Source organism: Pinus tabuliformis, chromosome 5_2 (assembly GCF_031772625.1).
Source record: "Pinus tabuliformis cultivar Carrire ecotype Pingquan chromosome 5_2, CPIR1, whole genome shotgun sequence".
NCBI lineage: Eukaryota > Viridiplantae > Streptophyta > Pinopsida > Pinales > Pinaceae > Pinus > Pinus tabuliformis.
In genome coordinates, this window is record NC_142306.1 from 702,933,658 (window position 1) to 702,955,278 (window position 21,621).

The 21,621-nt window shown below is 35.8% G+C and overlaps 1 pseudogene; it reads right to left on the reverse strand.

The window, feature by feature from the left end:
* Positions 1-18,700: 18,700 nt before the first annotated feature.
* Positions 18,701-20,307, reverse strand: LOC149161081 (protochlorophyllide reductase, chloroplastic-like; annotated as a pseudogene).
* Between the last annotated feature and the right edge of the window lie 1,314 nt (positions 20,308-21,621).

The window sequence follows — 21,621 nt, forward strand, 5'->3', positions numbered from 1 at the left end:
CGAGTCTCTTAGCCGACATGATAATAATCTTCTCCTCATCACATATAACCTCTTCCAGTCATTTGAACATGTTTTCTTATTTTGCATGACATCCTTAAGCTTGCACTGCAACAGAGAATATGATTGAGATCTTGCCCTCTCTGTCATTGTCCGTGGGAACCTCTTTTGTCCAACGATCCTTCTCAGAATATTTCGATTCTTCTCTTCGTAAGAAATTTTATTTATCAATCCACGATGCCACGCTTTCCACGGGCTTGCTTCCAATGCCAAGAAAACATCTGTTGTGAGCCTTTTATCGCTAGAACTTTTCATATCGCTGCTACGCCTTTTGAGCCGATCGAAGACTCCGAGAAGCCTCTCTGTTGCACTCTGATTTGCTCATGATATATGATCCCAACAGATAATCCTAAATTCTCCCGAAACCATCCAAATTTTTTTGAAACCAATTCAGATTAAACTGGAATCTGATGATGGCCAGGGTGTTAAAATTCGGTGATTGGCATCAAATAGAATTTTAACCCCAATCTCTGACTGTGGCAGAGTATGGCCGAGATGTGAAAATTCATAACTGACTAATATCGTTCATAACTGATTAATACCGATCTCTGCTTAACTGATTAGTACCGGTCGTGAATCTTAAGGCAATGAATATTTCAATCGTCTAACGCCTAGATTAATGACTCATGGAAAAGGGAATGCGTTACGGTGTAAATATTTGTCACCTGGGAGGTGGAGGTCAAAACCAGGAAAGAATGTGAGCTGGCCGAGACAGAAATTTTACGCCTATGACAAACTTTTGCAAGGTTGTGTTGACACTGCGAATTTTTCGCTATGTCAACAAGGGGAACTAACCTGATCGCAGACCTCAATTAGATCTGCTTTCGTTTGGGGTGGCTAGTTCCAGTGGGTTTTAAAGGATCCCGTAAACTGTTATAGGTGTTTAAAGATTTCTCCTTGAGGAAGACTTCAATTAAATCAACAAAAAGAAACAACTAACCTATATGTATCAAATCTTGTCTATACTAATTTTTACCTACTTATGCTAGTCTTAACTATTCTAATCTATCCCGCAGGAGCATAATAAATGAGATTAAACATCATGTATAGATTCCAAGCCCAAATGAATCAATTAATAAGTTCACAGATGAACAAGGCTATATAAAAGCTTAATTGCAATTTAATTATTCATACAAGAATGCACATTCCTGTTCCCACAAATAAACTTGCAACTGATGTTTAACATAGTTTCAAATCGGGGACCGCTCATGAGTTAACTATGATAAAGAATTACATTCAAATAACCAAAGCTAGTCATAAGCTGTATCGTTATCAATATGCACAAAACAAAACATATTTATATTTATGCCAACAACAACACCTTGATTCTAAACACATGAAAGAAGATGAAAATGAATCTGAAAAAGGCTCCTTCTTGACCCAAACAATCTTCTTTATTAGCACAATAAATCAAACACTGCAATGCCCAAAAAAAAGTCATCCTCTCATCTCTGGAGGTAATACTTATGCAGAAGGAATTGACCCTCGGTGTTCCCATGACTTTTCACCTTCCTGCTCCTTTCAATATACAGATCAAAATATACAGATGTAGAACGGTCGGTGAAACCGCTGACACGTCGAGGTCACATTTGCTGGAGCGTTCTACTTCCTGGGGGAATAAATGGATGCCAATGGAAAAGAAAATGACTACGTGTCATCTCTTCATGATGAAACCCGGGACAACATCACTTTTGGAATACACAGGCAACGCATGGAAACCCGGCCATGAACACCTAAGGCTGGAGCTTAAATAGAATACATTTGCACATATATATATTCTTCAGATCCACTCATGCATCTTTTACCCGGAGCTATTCTTGATGTTTACGCATCCGTTCTTTGAGCTCACTTGCATTTTCGTGGTCCTCGCCTACAGAAATAACCAACATCAGCTATGCTTATGAGAATATGATAGAAATGCCTAAAAACACAAATCTTGCCTTCATTAAAACTTTTATAAAATCACAAGGAACAAGTGTGAAAGAATTGGCCCCTGGTTCAGCCAAGGTTGCGATGCGATCAAGTCGCAATTTCTCATTGCAGCGGGCAATCATATGCAACATCACCCTTATCGGATTTTCCTTTGAAAACCCGGACCACAACATTTTATCCGAAAACATGGGAATACACGGGAAAACCCACAGCCGACCCATAAGGCCGGGCTTCAAATACTATACATCCAGATGTATAATTATCGTCGGGTCCGCCATATCGCATCACGCCTTATGTATGCTGGACTCTGCGGATTGCGATTTGTGATTGGTGAAGTGGACTCGAAAAATATATGCGCTGCGGTTAATAGTTCTGGCGGGTCCGCCATATGGGATTTTCCTTTGAAAACCCGGACCACAACATTTTATCCGAACACATGGGAATACATGGGAAAACCGCAGCCGAACCATAAGGCCAGACTTCAAATACTATACACCCGGACGTATGATTATCGTCGGGTCCGCCATATCACATCGCGCCTTATGTATAAGTATTGGACTCTGCCGTTTGCGAATTGTGATAGACCGGACTCGAAAGATATATGTGTTGCGGTTAATAACCCCGGCGGGTCCGCCATATTGCATCGTAATGTTTCAATAGCGAGTGAATGGACCTTGGGTTTCATTGAAGCGCGATCGCGATATGCGATGGGGGCGGGCAAGCGATTGCGATAAGTGATGTAACGACAGACCTGATAGGATATGGATGCGATTAATTGTATTCGGAGTCCGGAAGGTCATTGCATATTGGATGCAAGAGGGGAATGCGTAGTGTGACCGCGGAAATTGCGATATTGTGATAGCAATAAAGGCAGGCATAGGGAAATGTGTAAAGACTGAAAAAGCGCGGAAAAGGTAAGTTAAGGATGCTTGCAGAGTATTTCTATTGCAAAAGCGTTAAGATAGAAATAAAGATGCGATAGAAGGTTTTGTGGGTTGAATCCAAAAACAACCATAGTAGAGAGTGGAGGTTGGTGATAGTTTATGAAAATTGAAAAAGTCACGATGAAAGATATGAATGAAAGGCTAGACTTGGTTATCAATGAATCATGAAACAAAGATTTATTAAGGGGGCTTTAACCATTCAGCGTTGAAGATTTGACTTGGCAGAGAGTTAAAATCCCTGAGACAAAAACAGATCATTCAGAGAAACGAAAGATCAAACTTCTAGCGGATCCATTCAAATTTACCCCACAGTAGGTTTTGATAGAGTGGTGGTTGTGGCCACAATAGGTAGCAAGGGCAAAACAAGGGAGGAAGGAGAGCTGGTCGACACAGGTATTTTACGCCCATGACAGAGTTTTGCAAGGTAGGAAGAGACGGGGAAATTTTGTCCAGAAGATTATTTTTCCCTGGATATTATTAGCAGAGTGAAAGAAAAGAAATATTCCCCAGACGTTATCAGCAGAGTGAAAGAAATAAACGTCGGGAAAGAGATTTGGCGTCTGGGACCAACAATTGATGACTTTGAGTTGCGGTAAGCGCTGTAGGAATCCTTGTTCCGAAGGTTAAAGTGAAGTGTGTTGGGTATACGACCAAAGTCCCACATTGACTAGAGGTGGGGAGGATCATGGATATATAAGGATGGACAAATATCTCCATTGGCATGAGGCCTTTTGGGGTAAGTCCAAAAGCAAATCCATGAGGGCTTAGAGCCCAAAGTGGACAATATCATACCATTGTGGAGATATGTGGTGTCCAGAGTCCTTACAATTGGTATCAGAACGGTTTATTTACCTCTGCCTTGGTGTGCGATTTGAATAGCATTAGAAATTTTATTTATGCTAAAGATTGCGCAACCATTAGAATCATGTAAAAATACACAATCTACACATCCAACGATGAGATATTCATTCTTATAGCTCATTTCAATTTTATTCTTAAATCCTAATGTGGTATTCAACTAGACGTAGTATTTAAGTGTATACATATTTGCTTTCGAAATATGTTCAACTGTTGCTGCCCATCATGCTTGCTAAAGGGCACTTACCATGAAAGATGCAACAACTTGAGCCGTTTCGTGAGAACGGCTAGCTTGAAACGGCTAGGTTGTCCGAACTTCTGCCCTCGTCCATTAATTAATTGAGCTTTTGTTGCATATATTTGGATTGTTCGCTCTCAGCCTCTCCCGTTTGAAAATTCTGACCCGCAGTCGTTAACAAAGATAGAGGGAGCCGAGGTCTGGGGCTTTCTTCATATCAGTATATGAAAGCAATTACGATCCACGATATCATTTACATAATGGATCACCACCCCTGAAAACTCATTAGAATTTAACTTTATGAATTTTTTATTGTTTATATACACCGATTATTTCAATACATGCACATTATTTCCCTTACATTAAACGAGCTCATATCACATTGTAAGGCCTCTGTGTGACGTGCTACTCCTTGGCCAGATTAAAAAATCTTCATATCTGCATAGAGTGAGTCTAAGTGATTCTGCAGACAATGTCGAGTGTCGGCTTTCGGTCCTTTTTCTCACGAAATGAAGACTTTCATTCCTCCGCCATTGCAATCCTAGAATGCATATCGATTAGGTAGGTGACCCCCTTGAATTGAACCTAATCTCATCAACAACCAAGATCTTTATTGATAAGAAAAAAATTAAAATGTAATGTGGCCAGGGAGCGGCAATTTCAAATTTCAAACGAGTGGGCCTTATGCAATTTCTGAGCTCTGTTCCTATTATTTAGTCATTGTCCTCATGTTGCCACGGCCGTGCAGAGTGCACCCTGTTATAATGAATACAGTGATTTTTTTTTTAATACAGTGAGTGTTTTTGGCTTTTTTTTTTACAGTTTAAATACTATTTGTTTCAAAATCTATATGTCATCAAATTTATTATATGGGGCTATTTGCTCTCCAAGTTTAATTTGCAGAGAACTTATGCTTAACTTAGCAAAGTTAAAGGAAATATTGGAACTTACATTCTAGAGAGGCGGAGTAAGCAAAGTTAGAGGAAAATAATGGGAAAGCTTTAATTCAAATGGCGTTTTAATATATTTGGGCATTTTGAAACTGCAATTTAGGCCTGATTTATGGCATTTACTAGATTTACAATTTAATTAACGAATTACTGAGATTGCAGGAATTTTTTTTTCGTCCTTTGAATTTGGACATATTAGTGGTTACATAGTGTACCACTTACCTTAACCCATGCAACGTTTTTATGTTTCACCATAATGATGTTTTCGGTGAAATATGAACATTTTTGGAAATTTAATGATATTTTATTTTAAATTATTTTAATTACTTATGTGCTTTATTTATGTGGGGCTTGCTTAACTTTAGTTTTGGAATATAATACACGTATTGTTATAATATCATATGGAGTTGTCTATAATGCGACTTTTTGAGATTCCGGTGACGGAATCCGGCGGAAGAAATTGAGATGAAATCATGATTTGTTGCAGTTAAAATGGTTTTTTAACTGCATATTCGGATTCAGCACCCTGAAAAACCCCTGGGACGGTTTCATTGTGCAGAAATTAGCTATCAAACTTGGATTCCAATAAATCACTGCCGGATTTTCACCGGAAAAAATAGCCGGAAAGGCTTTCAAAAAGTCGCGTTAAAGACTACGTCATATCATATGGTTTACCATAATGGGCCACTTCAGCACTTTAAATATTCTATGTTGTATCATATGATATTGGGTTAGGGTATAGTAGCCATTTATTTTTTATAATTTTTTACATATTTAATGTAAAATTTAGATTTTTGCTTGCATCGTAGATATGGGAAGTATTTAATTTAAAACTTTGATGTTTTTACTAATCCAGAGATTGAGAGCATTAAATGTTAAAGTGGGAAATTGCGTAATTTTACATTGCTTATTTAACGCTCAACTTTATCTTCTGCATCTCAGTTTTCTACTCTTTGGAACTGTATTGCAAGAGTACATTTATAATAATGAACATTTGTAATTAAGGAAGAAATAAGAAATGGTTTATTTCTCATTTGGGCATTTAGTTTTTATGTTTATTTCGCATGAAGTTCAAAGATCTGTGAAATAAATAGCTTGTTTGCTGGTCTATTTTTGTTTATAAATTGAACAATCAATTTATAGTCATTTTCAGTAATGCTGACTGCTTTTGATTTTGCTGGAGAATTATTACAGTTTTATAGAGTTTTTTTTTTTTTTTTTATGTCATTTTGACTCACTCCTTTCAGTAAACATTATTTTTCTCTCTGGTTAAGTTTTGTTTATGCAACAAAATAATGTCTAGTGATCCATATGATTTTAATTAATTAGAGAATAGCCACAACATCTTTAATTAAACAAAATTATATATTGATTGGCAAGATCACATAAAGATTATTTAGACATTAAATTGTAATTAATTACACTGAATATAATAAATTTTATCCCACAGGAATTTTTATTATATTTATGTGATTAATTAGGATAAAATTTCATAACCTACCCACAGGAGTTATGAATTAATAAGTTTTATCATAAAGTTTTATTGAATCTGTTTGAATTGAAAATTTAGCCCACAGGCAATTTTCATGTCATTTGATTCAATTCTTTTTAGCATGTTTTACATTGGTAAAACATGAAAGTTCATAAAGTTTTATTGAGTCTGATTGAATTGAAAATTTAGCCCACGGGCAATTTTCATGTCATTTGATTCAATTCTTTTTTGCATGATTTACATTGGTAAAACATGAAAGTTCATAAAGTTTTATTGAATCTGTTTGAATTAAAAATTTAGCCCACAGGCAATTTTTATGTCATTTGATTCAATTCTTTTTAGCATGATTTACATTGGTAAAACATGAAAGTTTATTAAGCCTCAATTTTAACATAAGCATGCGGTTCTTTATTTTGATGCAGTAGTACAACCTGCAAATTTCTCTGAAATTCGTTGTGACATTCCCGAACTTAAGGGAGATAACTACAAGATTTGGAAGGAGAGGATTCTCCTTCATCTAGGGTGGATGGACATAGATTATGCTATCAGGAAAGATGAACCATCGGCACTCACTAATACCAGCACTGCAACGGACATCACGCTTTATGAACGATGGGAACGATCCAATCGTCTAAGCATGATGTTCATTAAGACTAAAATTTCAGCTGGTATTTGAGGTTCCGTTGATCAGCATGACAAGGTCTGAGACTTGTTGAAGGCCATTGATGAACAATTCGTCTCTTCAGACAAGGCACTAGCAAGCACCCTAATCATGAAGTTCTCATCCCTGAGGCTCACCAGTGTGAAAGGTGTGCGCGAGCACATCATGCAGATGAGGGACACTGTGGCTCAATTGAAGAAACTCGAGGTTGAAATATCGGAGTCCTTCCTAGTGCACTACATCCTGAACACCCTTCCGCACCAATATGGACCTTTCAAAATCTCATACAACACACATAAGGATAAATGGTCAATTAATGAACTCATGACCATGTGTGTTCAAGAGGAAGAGAGACTGGTGATGGAACTGGGAGAGAGTGCAATGCTGGCAACGCGTGGAAAGGGCAAATCTCAAGCCAATCGGAAAGGGAAAGGTAAAGTACCTCCCCAAGCCGATATCAAGAAAGTTTCCAATTGTTTTTTCTGTAAGAAGAAGGGACACATGAAGAAGGAATGCGCCAAATTTCAGAAATGGCTTGCAGACAAAGGGTTTGCAGAACCTAAGGAAGCCAGTGGGAAGTGAGCAAAGCATCTTGTCACAGGAAACAAGATGGGTTCGCATGTGGAAGCTATAGGAACATGTTATTTAGCTTTAAGTAGTGGTTTTGTTTTGAAGTTAGAAAAGACCTTTTATGTTCCAAGTTTTTCTAGAAACTTGATCTCAGTTTCAAGGCTTGTACCTTTTGGATATTCCTTAAACTTTTCAGAAAAATCTTTCAGTCTATTCTATAAATCTGATTATGTTGGGAATGGTATTTTGTCTAATGGTCTTTACTGCATTAATTTACAAAACAATGTCACATATGATTCAATGCATGTTCACACTGGCACTGAAAGACGATGGTTATTAACACTTCTTCATTAATAACACTTCGTCATTAATGATTGACAACACTTCTTCATTAATAACACATCTTCATTGATTCCCCTCTAGTCATGGTGAGTAATTGGTTTGCAAGCTCAAGAAGTCATTATATGGTTTAAAAACAAGCATCCCGCCAATGGTATTTGAAATTCCATAGTGTAATTTCTTCTTTTGGTTTTGTAGAAAACATTATGGATCAATGTATATACCTGAAGGTTAGTGGGAGTAAAATTTGTTTTCTTGTTTTATATGTGGATGACCTTTTGCTAGCAACCAATGATAAGGGTTTGCTACATGAGGTGAGACAATTCCTCTCTAAAAGTTTTGATATGAAGGATATGGGTGAGGCATCTTATGTCATTGGCATTAAGATCCATAGAGACAGATTTCGAGGCATCTTGGGTCTGTCACAGGAAACCTATATTAATAAAATTTTAGAGAGATTTCGGATGAAGGATTGTTCACCAAGTGTAGCTCCCATTGGGAATGTTGGGACGATGTCAGAGTGATCCAGGTTTAGACCACTGGAGAGCCGCAAAGAAAGTAATGAGGTACCTTCAAGGGACCAAAGACTACATGCTTATGTATATCCTGTTTGAGGCTGCTTTACATGGTGTATGGATTAAGAATTTCATTTCTGGGCTTAGAATTATGGATTCTATATCTAAGCCATTGAGAATATATTGTGATAATTCAGCTGCTGGTTTTATGGCTAAAAAAGTGGGAGTCGAAATAAACACATCGACATTAAGTATTTAGCTATAAGGGAACGTGTTAAAGAAAAGAAAGTGGTCATTAAGCACGTCAACACTGAGTTAATGATCGCTGATCCTTTGACTAAGGGCATGCCACCGTTTAAATTCAAGGATCATGTATTGAATATGGGACTTGGTTCCATTATGCAGTTTTTCATTGTATGGACAATGTTAATGAAATTCTTAATTATTGTGATGTTTTTTCTCATATTTATGTGCACCTTAAGTTGATTTGAGAAAATTCATTTAAGAAGGACCAAGAATAAACATAAGGTTTATTCATTAAGAAACTGTTGCCACATAAATTATAATAAGAATAAATACATAGTAATACATGGAAGATAATACTCGTCATTAGAGGACTTATCGCCATGATTCATGTATCTATTACTTAATAAAGATTATCAATGGTTTTTGAGACATTAAGTTTGGAAGTATGGACCAAGTGGGAGAATGTTAGCTCCATTAAGTTTTGCAATAATTGCTGCCTACAATTATGGAATTTAAACTGCAGTCTTTCCTTAACTTATGGAAACCAACTGCAGTAGTTTCCTTAAGTTAAGGAAATCAACTGCAGTTAATAAATTTATTGTTAGGAGCTACTGAAGTGGTCCATTACTCCCATCTGGAGTTCTCTGCCTTGATCTGTGGGACATCTGACACATAGCTATCAGAAGCTTGATGGAAGCTTAGCTATAAATTCATCTGTTTGGTCCCCAAGCTTGTATCTCAATCCCCTTCAGTTTTACACCATCTAGCTGAGATAGCAGAGCTTGGAAGTGCCTTCAGATCTTTTGTGTTCTTTTTCTTTTTGCTTGGATTGAAGCTGGAGTGCTGAAGAAGAAGCTTGTGGACTGTGGCCTGCATCAATACATCACCAATGGCTGGAGGTAACTCGTATCCCTGGGCATTAAGATTTAATGATTCTTTTCAGTTATTCCGCATATAAAAGAATCATTGTTGAAATTGAAGAATCTCTAACAAAGTGAATTATTGCCAGGGTGCCAGAGGCCGAGATCAAGTTTGGTGGTCATACCCCGTGGTCTTATGACCCTCGATTCAATGGCTTGAGCGCTAAGTGTTAATTCAAAAGGGTTCCACTAACGTGAGAAAGAGAGTTTGCAAGAATGACGAGTTGGGATTCATTTTTAAAACGTAGGCACAGGGCGCTAAGATTAATTGGCACGCACAACAAATATGTATTGTCTTTTGTCATTTAGTGGTAAAGATGGTCGCATGCCAAAGTTCAAACCACTACCAAGGTTTGGTTCACTTAACACCAACAACGACGACATTTCAGTGTGCATTTTATTGATTTAAAAACAGAAAGGGACACAATCAACCAGTGACTTTATAACCTAATAATTAAATCCAAACATTTTGCATTATTTAGAGAATGTTTTTAACTAAATGAAATTCAGTCAAACTAGCTCATATATGCGACCTAGAGATTAGCATTCTAAATAATTTTTATGTTATGTTACAGATTGCATGAGCTCATAATATGTATTTCGGAGTATGATACAGCGGGATATATATTGATAATAATTATATAATAAGAATTTATTTAATTAATTTTAAGATAAATAGTTTAAAATATTATTTAAAAATAATAATTTTTAATTTTTAATATTATAACAAATTTACAATTTTTTTTTGGTCAAAACCAAACAAAATTAATAATATAAATTTTACCAAAACCTAAATATCATATCACTTACCAACAACACGAATAATATTTAAAATATATTTACTTTTAATATTAAAGGGAGACCGAAGTACATTATATTTATTTTGACGCCATTTCTGTGCCAAAAATAATAAAGAGGTGCGCTGAGTGATGCACTGTTAGTATGGTGCGTGGCCACTTAAAAGCACTGCTAAGAGGGGTTAAATAGTTGTTTTATTTTTAACTGTTCTTAATATAATTTTTAATATTTATTTTCACTCCGTGTAATATTTTTCTTATAAAAATATAATCAATGAAATTTCACTATTTATTTATTTTTTAAATATATTTTTTGATATATAATAGTTATGCAATAAAATATATATATGAATTTCAGTTTATCAATTGAATATATATAAAAAATTAATTATAAATATATATATATATATATATATATATATATATATATATATATATTAATAAGAAAAGTAATTAAATATATATAAATTTCAGTTTATCAATTAAAAATATATTAAAAAATTAATTTGGAATAAATTTCAAAAAACAATATTAATTTTAGGGAAAAAAGATATTAATAAAATAAAATTGAAAATCAAGCCAATGCTTCATAAATCATAATACATTATTGAGGTTTAAATTAAGTAATAGTTGCAGCAGCACCCACGATTGAAGCAATGTGAGTGCAAGTCAGTCGTGGTCATGGGCAGGGTTTAAAATTACTATATGTACATTATCAATTGATGGAAGTACATTATAAGAGTGCTTCTAATCAATGATTCATTTTACTTAGACAACTTACAATTTGGGTTTTTATAGGCATACTACTTTAAGATAATCACCAAATTGGTTGAAGCAATGGGGCAGGGTTTAAAATTACTATATATACATTATCAATTGATGGAAGCACATTATAAGAGTGCTTTTAATCAATGATTCATTTTACTCAGACAACTTACAATTTGGGTTTTTATAGTCAGAGTACTTTAAGATAATCACCAAATTGGTTGAAGCAATGTCAGTGCCAAGTCAAACTTGGTCGTGGGGGCGGGGTTTATAATTACTACATATACATTATCAACTGATGGAAGAACGGTTGAAGCAATGTGAGTTCCAAGTCAGTCCTGTTCATGGGGTAGGGTTTAAAATTACTACATATACATTATCAACTGATGGAAGCACATTATAAAGAGTGCTTCTAATCAATAATTCATTTTACTCAGACAACTTACAATTTGGGTATTTATAGTCAGAATACTTTAAGATAATCACCAGATTCACTGGATTCCCCATTATAGTTAATATTATTCCATTAATATAGCACAAATGTGCAATGCATCTAAAATACCAAAATAGATTCTTGAGTTACTAAACTCACGAGTTGAATTAATAAATAAAATGTATTTTAGGAAAAATAAAATTCTTTTCGCTAATGAAAAAGTTTATTATGTCCATATAATACAAATTTTCATCTGATCTTAGATCTTTTGAAATTTTATGTGTTTTTGGGTAAACTCCCTTCCAAATATTTGTAATCCCAACTTTTCTAGTGAACAACTCATCATCAAGGGTATAAACAGCTTCAAAAAACATAGAGTAACGACATAAAAAGCCATATATTTTAGATTGTTGACAATTTTAGATGTAAAATGGCTATGGAAAAGGGGAAAAAATGAGTGTTTTTTTTCCCTTTGTATTTTGAAGGCTCGGTATAGTGTATATGAATCTTTTTGGATAAACTGATTAAGAAATATTCGAAATCACAACGTTTGGGTTGAATACGAGACCCTTCATAGTCAAGGAAGCAAAAAGCAGAGAAATTAGAGTAACAAAGGTCATAGATTTTGTATTACTGACAAATCTGCTCAGAAATGGGGTTTACAAAAAGGAAGAAAAGGTGTTATCATTTCTCTTGTTAGTGTGTCTAGTCTTATGATTCCCCAGAGATCAGTTATACTTAAAGGTTGACTGCGACTAGGAAGACATTGATGACACTAATTGCAAACACTATAATATCGATACCTTTGTGGTGAACAAAGTAGGAAATTGAGAAAAATAAATTAATTAATTTACACAAAGTTTAAAGGGTTAGGCAATTATGTTCCTCACATTTTTTAATTAGTTTTAAAAAAATAGCCTAATTAACATCTATTTGAATACAAATATACAACGTTAAAATAAAAATAAAAAATACTTTTCATATAGATAATACATTTCAAGCAGCAACAAATGCATTCAAACATGACAAAGGAACCAGAAATTTCAGATCATGTGGAGAGAAATGATTTAGGACAAGTGAAAATTGCCTCATCCGCCAAAGCTGGGAAGTGGGTTTGGGTCAACGCCAAACAATATCGGGGCATTTTAAAACGAAGAATAGCCCGTCTAAAATGGGAGAAAACAAGGAAGAAACGTCTAAAAACAAAAGTAATCAAGCCCTTCACAAAAATCACTCAAAACAAGTCTCCTCCACAAGCACGTGGCAACAAGAAATCCAAAGGAAAAGTCGTTGATGATTCTGCCTTATATAGTCCCACATCCACACCTCTCACCTGGTCATCTGATCTTTATGTGAAAGAATTGTTAAATGCAAAACAAAGGTTGGAGGTTTTAGAAGCTAAAGGGCAGGAAAGAGATCATAAAATCGATATAATAACGGCTGAGAACAAGGCATTAGCAGAAAACAATAAAATTTTAAAAGAACAAGTGGCATTGCTATAGGAAGCTCTCCTGATAGGGAAGACAGAATGGCAACGCATGAAAGCGGATGTGAAAAACATAAAGATATTTGTAGTGGAAAGTACAGAGGTGGTGAATGTGAAATCATCCCAGGATAAAGGGAAAATGATTGCCGAAATAAACAACCATGAAGAGAACGCAAGAGAAGAAACAAAAGAAGATTCCACCAAAGTTTCCAAAACATGGGCTCAAGTTATTAGCAATTCTGCTAATAAGGAAGGAGAAACAAATATTCAGGTTGAAAACATGCAAGATAGTGAAGGCAAGGAAAGACAAAATAGGGCAGCAAACATAATTATTAAAGGGGTGAAAGACTATGGGAAAAATGAATGTACTCTTGACCTTGCAAGAGACTTCTTGAAAGACAAGTTGCTATGGCAAGGAAAAATATGCCAAGCATGGAGGGTGGGTAAGTTTAACGGGGAGAGAGCCAGGCCCATAAAAGTCATTATGCCTAGCTTGTGTGATAAATATATTATTCTAAGCAAGAAACATCTCTTGAGGGGTTCTCGTTTTTTCCTAGAAGAAGATTTAACTGTAAAACAACAAGAGGAAAGAAGGGAGGAAATTTTAAAGGTTAGGGTAGCAAGAGATGAAGGAAAGAGAGCATGGATTTATAAAGGCAAAGCTGTGATAGCGCAATTTGGACCTCCTTCCAGAACAGAGCAGCAAGATGGTAATAAAGAAGAGGCAACAAACTCTTCAATAGGAAATCAGAAAGCAAGGTCGGTATGGGAAAACAGGGACAAAGACTCAAATGTGAGTCTTGCATGTCAAAATAAATAGCAATCAAGTCATACCCAGGTTTCCTTAAGATTAGTTTGTTGGAACTACAGAGGTTACCCATGGAGACGAGGACCTAGGTTAGGGCCTATTGTGGAAAATAGAGACATAATTTTCCTCATAGAAACACATGAGCATGAAGGGTGCAAGACACCTTTATTTGAAGGATACTAGAAGATGGAAGTGTGGAACAAGGCAACAGGGAATGGAAAAGGGCACGGGGGTATCGTGGTTTTATTAAGGGAGAAAGAAGGTCGTCTCATTCAGTTAGAAAAAGAAGACTCAAATAAGCAATTCATTTGGTTTAAAATATCAGAAAATGGAAACCACATCAGAATTGCAACATGCTATTTTTCACCACAGGTTTCAAAAATCTACAAAGGTAGAGGGCTTGACCACAAAGATCCATTTGCAGCTTTAAAAGTGGATATTGCAACATATTCGCAGCTAGGTGAAGTCCTTACAGTGGGTGATTTTAATGCTAGGACTGCAAGTGAGCAAGCTAGCATTCTCTGTTGTAAAGATGATTGTGACCCTATTTGGCTTACAGAAGAAAGTAATCATCAGTGTGAAAGAATTTCAGAGGACAAGGGCTACAATCTCTTTCGTGAACAATTGCTTACTCTGTGGGCCTTTGATTTAGTCATTTGTAATGGCTTGACTAGATGGGCAAAGTTTGGTAATTTCACTTGCAATACTTACAATGGAGCAAGTATGGTACATTATGTAATTTGCTCGCATGGTTTGTGTGAGAAAATGGAAGAAGTTTTGGTTGGATATCAGCTGTGGGATTTGAAATTAGATCACAAGCCAATTTATTTATGTTTTTATTGGATTGGAAAGAAATAATCAGAGTAAAAAATTCGGCATGTCCAACAAAATCTCCCACAGGGCAGAATTCTTTTGACCCCAGAAAATTGTAACACCTTCAAAATGACGCTAGAGATGCTCTTTGAGAAGGAGAAAATTACAATTCACAGCCTTCATAGTCATGAATTAACACATTTAATTCAATGCGCACTTGCAAAGTGTAAAAGAACAAAAATTAAGAAGTCTGAAACAAATTGCTTTCCGGTTAATGTTTGGTATGATGAGGAATGCAAAAAGGCAAGGAGAATGTGGAAAGAGTCAAACAAAGATAACATAAAGCTCAAATCTTACAAGCAATTATTAAGCAAGAAAAACGCTGATTTCATGGTTTCAAGGAGGGAAGAACTATTTTTCCTTGGGAAAAATAATCCCAGATTATTTTGGAAGGAGCTCCAACCGAAAAAGATACAAATTGGAAATAATATTACAGCTTCTAAATGGGTTGACTATGCAAGACAACTCTATGAGCAGGTTCCCAAGGTTGACCCTCCCCCCCTTGGTCAACACTGATACTGAACTCTTCACGGTACAAGAGGTAGAGATGGGTATCAAGAAGTGGGGTGCTGGAAAAGCAAAAGACTCAACTGAACTCCAAGCAGAATATCTAAAGTGGGGCTCAAAGATTCTTGCACCTCACATTACAAAAATCTTCAACAACATCATACAACAAGGGCTCCCCATAGATTGGACAATAAGTCTGGCAATACTTCTTTTCAAGAGCGGTGACATCAATAATCCCTCCAATTTTAGGACCATCATGAGAAACCCTTTGTTTGCAAAGCTATTTGGAAGCATGCTAGAAAACAAAATTAGCAAGTGGGTAGAAGAAAGAGATAAGCGTGCTAAAGGGCAAGCAATTTTTAGGCCTAAACATTCCATAGTTGATCATTGCATAACTTTAAGACACATCATTGAAAAAGTTTGGGAGAAAAAGGAAGAAGTCTTTTGTTTCTTTGTTGATTTCAGAAAAGAGTTTGACTCGGTTCCTAGGGATAAACTTTGGCAAAGAATGGAGGAACTTAGGGTTCCTAAACATTTGAGAGTAGTTGTGCATAGGCTGTATGAAGAGGTGAAAGTCAAAATTAGAACTTCAGCAGGCATTTCTGAAAGTTTTAGAAGTGATATCGGGGTCAACCAAGGTTGCCCACTGTCTCCTACCCTTTTTGGTTTACATATCGACAAGCTTGAGGACTGGTTAAATTCGCAAGGGGGTGATGGTATCTATTTGTGCAAGTTTGTTATAAGGCTTCTTTTGTATGCAGATGACCTTATTTTGATTGCTAAATCGGCTCTTGGTTTGTAAGAGCACTTATTATCCCTTGAGCATTTTTGTAGAAGTGTGGGGATGCAAGTCAATATCAGCAAAACGAAAGTAGTGGTCTTCTCTAAGGAAAAAAAACATAACCAGCATAAGTTCTACTTTGAAGGCAACATTCTGGAAGAAGTTGCGGATTAAAAATACCTCGGAATTGACTTCAACAAAAATCTAAGTTGGAATGGTTGTAGAAAGAAAAGAACTTTGGGGGGTTGGAAAGCATTTTATGCTTTTCAAAATAGGTGTATGGAGGCAAAGTTATGGGGCTGGAAGACCACTCAAACTCTTTTTCGGCTTCTAGTGATTCCGATGATTCTCTATGGTTGTGAACTGTGGGCTAGCAGTACCTCCAACATGAAGTGGAGACAAATTGAAAAAATTCAGAAGCGTTTGATTACAAACAAATTTAAGATTAAAAGTGTAGTTCCTTATGATATTTTTTTAAGTGAAACAGGGACTTCTCCTATTAAAGCAATTTCTATGGTGCGAGTCATAAGGTATTTAAAAAAAATTGAGCAAATGGAAGAGGGTAGATGGCCTAAGGTTGTCTTTAATGATAGATTGTGCAAGAGCAAAAAAACTTGGATGCAACAAAATAACAAATGGTTTAGTAAATGGGGTATTTGCTTGAATGCGTGTCCCATAAACAACAAAGAGATAAAAGCTTTTGTTATGGAAAAGTTCCACAAACGTACTTGGGATAAGGAGCTAGGAAGAAAGACAAATTACTATATTGAAGTGTTTAATCCCACTCATAATCATCAACCAAAAGCATACATAGAAGCCAATATCTCTTGGAGAGCCAAAATTCTTATTGCTCAGTTAAGTACTAATTCTCATCAACTCCGTTGTGAAACAGGGCGCTGGAAAAGGCCAAAGGAAGTGTGGGAGGAAAGGGTGTGCATTTTTTGTTCTTCCGGAAAAGTGGAAACAAAAAAACATTTCATTTTATAATGTGAGGCCTTCAAAGACAACAGGGAAAGTTATGCAGGTATGCTGGCAACTAGCTCTTAGGATAATCTATTTAGCGAGGGGTTTGTCGAGAAGATGGGAGCATTTATTATGAATCTTTATAGAAAAAGGGCCGAATACATCAAGCAGATGAAGAAGTAATTTGTCCCATAGGCTATCTTTAGCCTTGTGGACGTTAAAATAATTTCTTTCTTTCTTTCTATGTTATATATAAAATACAACCTGCCAAAATCAAACATCAAATTGCATCAATTAGATAATCACAAAATCACCAATTTGAATTTTATAATTAAGTTATTTAACATGAGTACACGGATTCCTGTGCCAAAAGTAATAAAAAGGTGCGTGCAGGGATGCACTATTAGTTGTGGTGATTGGCCACTTAAAAACACTGCTACTACTATTTTTCATACAGAGTTTAATCGCATCATGTTAATGGTCTCATTTAAGCAAAGTTTTGATTGAAATTTTATTTCATAGGGAGGGTTGATATATATTGATTATCAATAAAAAGGATTCCTGTCACAAAGCTTCCCTAGGAGTTTTCACACGTGTTGTATTTTAAATCGCCACAACGTATAAATAACTTGTAAAAGACGAAAAGTGGAGGGTTAAGTAGCATAAATATTTGTCATCGTGGAGGTGAAAACAAGGGAGGAAGGTGAGCTGGGTGAGACAGAAATTTTACGCCCATGACAAACTTTTGCAAGGTAGCAAGAGACTGGGAAAATTTCGTTTCGAAGATTATTTTTCCCTGGATATTATTAGCAGAGTGAAAGAAATATTCCCCGGACGTTATCAACGGAGTGAAAGAAATAAACGTCGAGACAGAGATTTGGCGTCTGAGACCGATAATTGATGACTTTGACTTGTTGTAAGTGCTCGAGAAATCCTCGTCCAAGAGGTAATTGTCCCCGAGGGTTTTATAAAAAGTGAAGTGAATTATTTTTGGGGTGTCGGGTGTCAAGATCAAGTTTGGTAGTCATGCCCCGTGGTATTATGACCCTCGCTTCAATGGCTTGAGTGCTAAGTGTTATTTCAGAAGGGGTCCACTGACGTGACAAAGAGAGTTTGCAAGAATGACGAGTTGGGATTCATTTTAAAATGAAGGGACACAATCAACCATTGACTTTATAACCTAATAATTAAATCCTAACATTCTGCATTATTTATAGAATGGTTTTAACTAGATGAAATTCATTCGGACTAGCTGGTATATGCGACCTGGAGATTAGCATTCAAGCTACAAATTAAAATACCTTTCATAAATTTCAAAACCTAGTAAGTTTTTTTCGGTCTCCCTTTTTTGTTGCAAAAATAGGGCACTCAATACTTCTCATAAATTTGAAAACCTAGTAAGTTTTTTTGGGTGTCTAGTTTGATTGCAAAAACAAGTCATGCAAGGAAAATGCTACCACTGTTTGCAGTTCTACTTAGTGGGATTTACTACGTGTTTAGTAAGGCTAAAAAATAGTGGCACAAAATATCCCATGAATATTAGATCACTTTAAAAAAGGTATAAATCAAGTAAATGTACGTGTAATTGATACAACAATTATAACTCGCTTTGAATTGAAATCGGATTTTTTCAAGTCCTCCAACAACAATAGGGCAAGAAGAAAGTGACCCAGATGATTTGTACCGACACTCAATTAAAAACCCTCAGCTGTATATGTGGGTACCTTGTAAGTGGGCAAATAAATTGCAGCGTTACAAACCAACACATCCAGTGGCCTTCCCGAGCGCCTGAAATTATCAGCAAATTGTGTTACACTTCAAGAGAAGCCAAATCCAAATGCATGACAGTGTAATTCTCTTTAGGAATTCCAACAATGCGAGCCATTCTCTCTACCTTGAGGAAATCTCTGCATGCCATAATAATATGTCATTTCCCACTCTTCCCAAGAGCTTTGGTAGTAGCAAGCCCTATACAAGAATATGCACATGTCATGATAACATTACCCTTTCTATCTGTGTTTTTTCTTGTTGGAGATTCATTTGTCTCCACTGGTACGACCACAGTCTGTGCCCTTATTCTAGGAACATTGGTATTTCTACTCATAATTTTCTAGAAAGAAAAACAACGAGGGAATATGTTCAGATGAAGTAGTTTTCTTTTCCAGGAGAAAGCAACAATATTATTATGCAATCATTAAAACAAATCCAGAAAAGAATGGACTGAGCCAACAATTAGCCGCAACATAGGTTATCTGAAGTAGGAACTTCACACTTGAACAACATTTCTGCTCTTTTTTGTACACATAAAGAAATAGTCAAAAAGAGGAGAGGAATAGAGAAAAATGAAGGAAATTTTTTTATTTAGAACTCACTATGCATTTTCCTTAATAATGGGTAGTATTTGGATGGCCCAAAATATGTGACATAATTCATCGGAACTATAAAATAGAGAAATAATAGCCATGTAGCCACCAATACTACGTGCACCATACAACAATATATAAGAATTTAGTGAAAATTCCTTACATTCTGCAACATCAACAACTGCTGCATAAGGGAAGGGTCACGAATCTAAAATGATAAGCTGAGATACCTATCATTCTTAATTTCTTGGCCACTTTTGACACTTCTGGTATGAAGGATATTCCTATGGAACTATTACAGGTTTATGGGTACTAATATCTTTTATTCTCACAACAATCCCATTTTTTCAGCTCTGCTAGATCTCAAAGGAGTGGATTTATGAAACCCAAAATCAATAAACAAGGAACAAAAGGAAAGAAAGAGAGAAATTAATAATATAGACGAGTTACATTGGCTTGGATAACAGGGAAACTGAATTCCTTCTTTCCATGTTCAATCAATGAGGCGCCTAGAAAAGTTGAATCCTATGCAGAAGCACAATGTCCTCCCTGCAACCCAAGAGTATATAAAAATGTTTATGAAAAATGCCTTGGATTAATATAAATAAGAGTATATCCATAGTTTTAACCATACAATAACTTGGTTACCAAAATGCAAATATTTTGGGCAATTCTTGTGGGAATTGTAGTCTGTGTCAAGAATTTCAAGTTGACAATTGAAAGAAGATTTAAAGAATCACCTCCTTTTTTTTAGGTAATGCGAAAAAACCAATGTGTGTTTGAAGTTGTGTGGCCATAATTGAAGAGGAAGCCAAGATGCTTCCAACTCCCTCCTCCTCCTGGCCTAATAAGTATCTAAACTTTTAATTCTTCCCCAGCTTTATCAAAATGCATACATAAATGTTTCTCTTGCACAAATTGGAGATGTCGATTGTTGTTCAAATTACTCCAGTGATTTCTTAGAATATCCTATTACTTGTGCATGTGCAAGAGAGAGGACCTAGAGAGTATGCGTACACAAGGGATGGTGTATGCATTCATCTAGAATATCATTGAACAATGAACAAGGATTGTAGCCAAGGTGAGAGAAAGGTTAAAAAATTCAAACACAAATACAATGACGTATGGAAAATTCTCATTTTTCATACTATTGGCAATGTCCCAAGCCTTAAAAATTTGTATAGGCGACAAACAGGACAATGAAATTTCAGTCCAACAAAAGCAAAAGTTAATTACATTGAACCCATTGTTTTGACATGTACAAATTAATTTTGCAAATGTTGTCCTATGAAAAAAACCAATCGGGAAGCCAAGGAAATGTTATAGAAAAGACGACAATATGGAGCACATAAGAAACAACTACAGAGGAATGGAAATATGAAGCATATAAGAAATAAATCAATATGAAGCTTATCTATGTGACCTTTCCAAAATCCAAAGAGAAATGTTTCTATCAACGGTTAAATTTATATTACATGATAATCAAGAATGGAAAATGGAAAAAACAATGGCTGGCAGCAGATGTAATTGCTGGAAAATAATAATAAACACCTTTTGCCACATTGTCGCCGGTAGCATTATGAGAATCTTGTGATCCATTCTCTTTTGCTTGAATAATGATGTAAGGCACGAGATTTATGGTTGACTACACTGTTACTCAATTATCCTCTCTCCTCTATGAGCACATTTCAACTGCAAATAAATCATCCTTACTGTCAACCACCAAAAGATGTAGAAGTGCTCCCATATAAAGCACCAAAAAATCAGATTAACCCTCCAAATCACGTTATACTAATAGAAAAAATACAAAGAAGAATGGGAGTAAACTTGGTAGTACTTTCGCTATTTATATTAACTGACCAAAATCAAGTTTTTCCATTTGTTCCAGGTGGCCTCAACCTACCCGTAGGAAACTAGGTTGGCCACCTGTCAGCGTTAAAATCTGTCCAAAATTTGTATAAGTCTTTCTCTATCAACCTAACAACATTGTCTATTTTATCTATACTGAAAATCGACTTTGGAAAATAAAAGTTAATCGTCATAAAATAGAAACAAAATTTATCTGGATCGTTGTTTTACTCGTTGTCAGAGGAATCCACAGGGGCTGGGGCTTTAGCACTAGA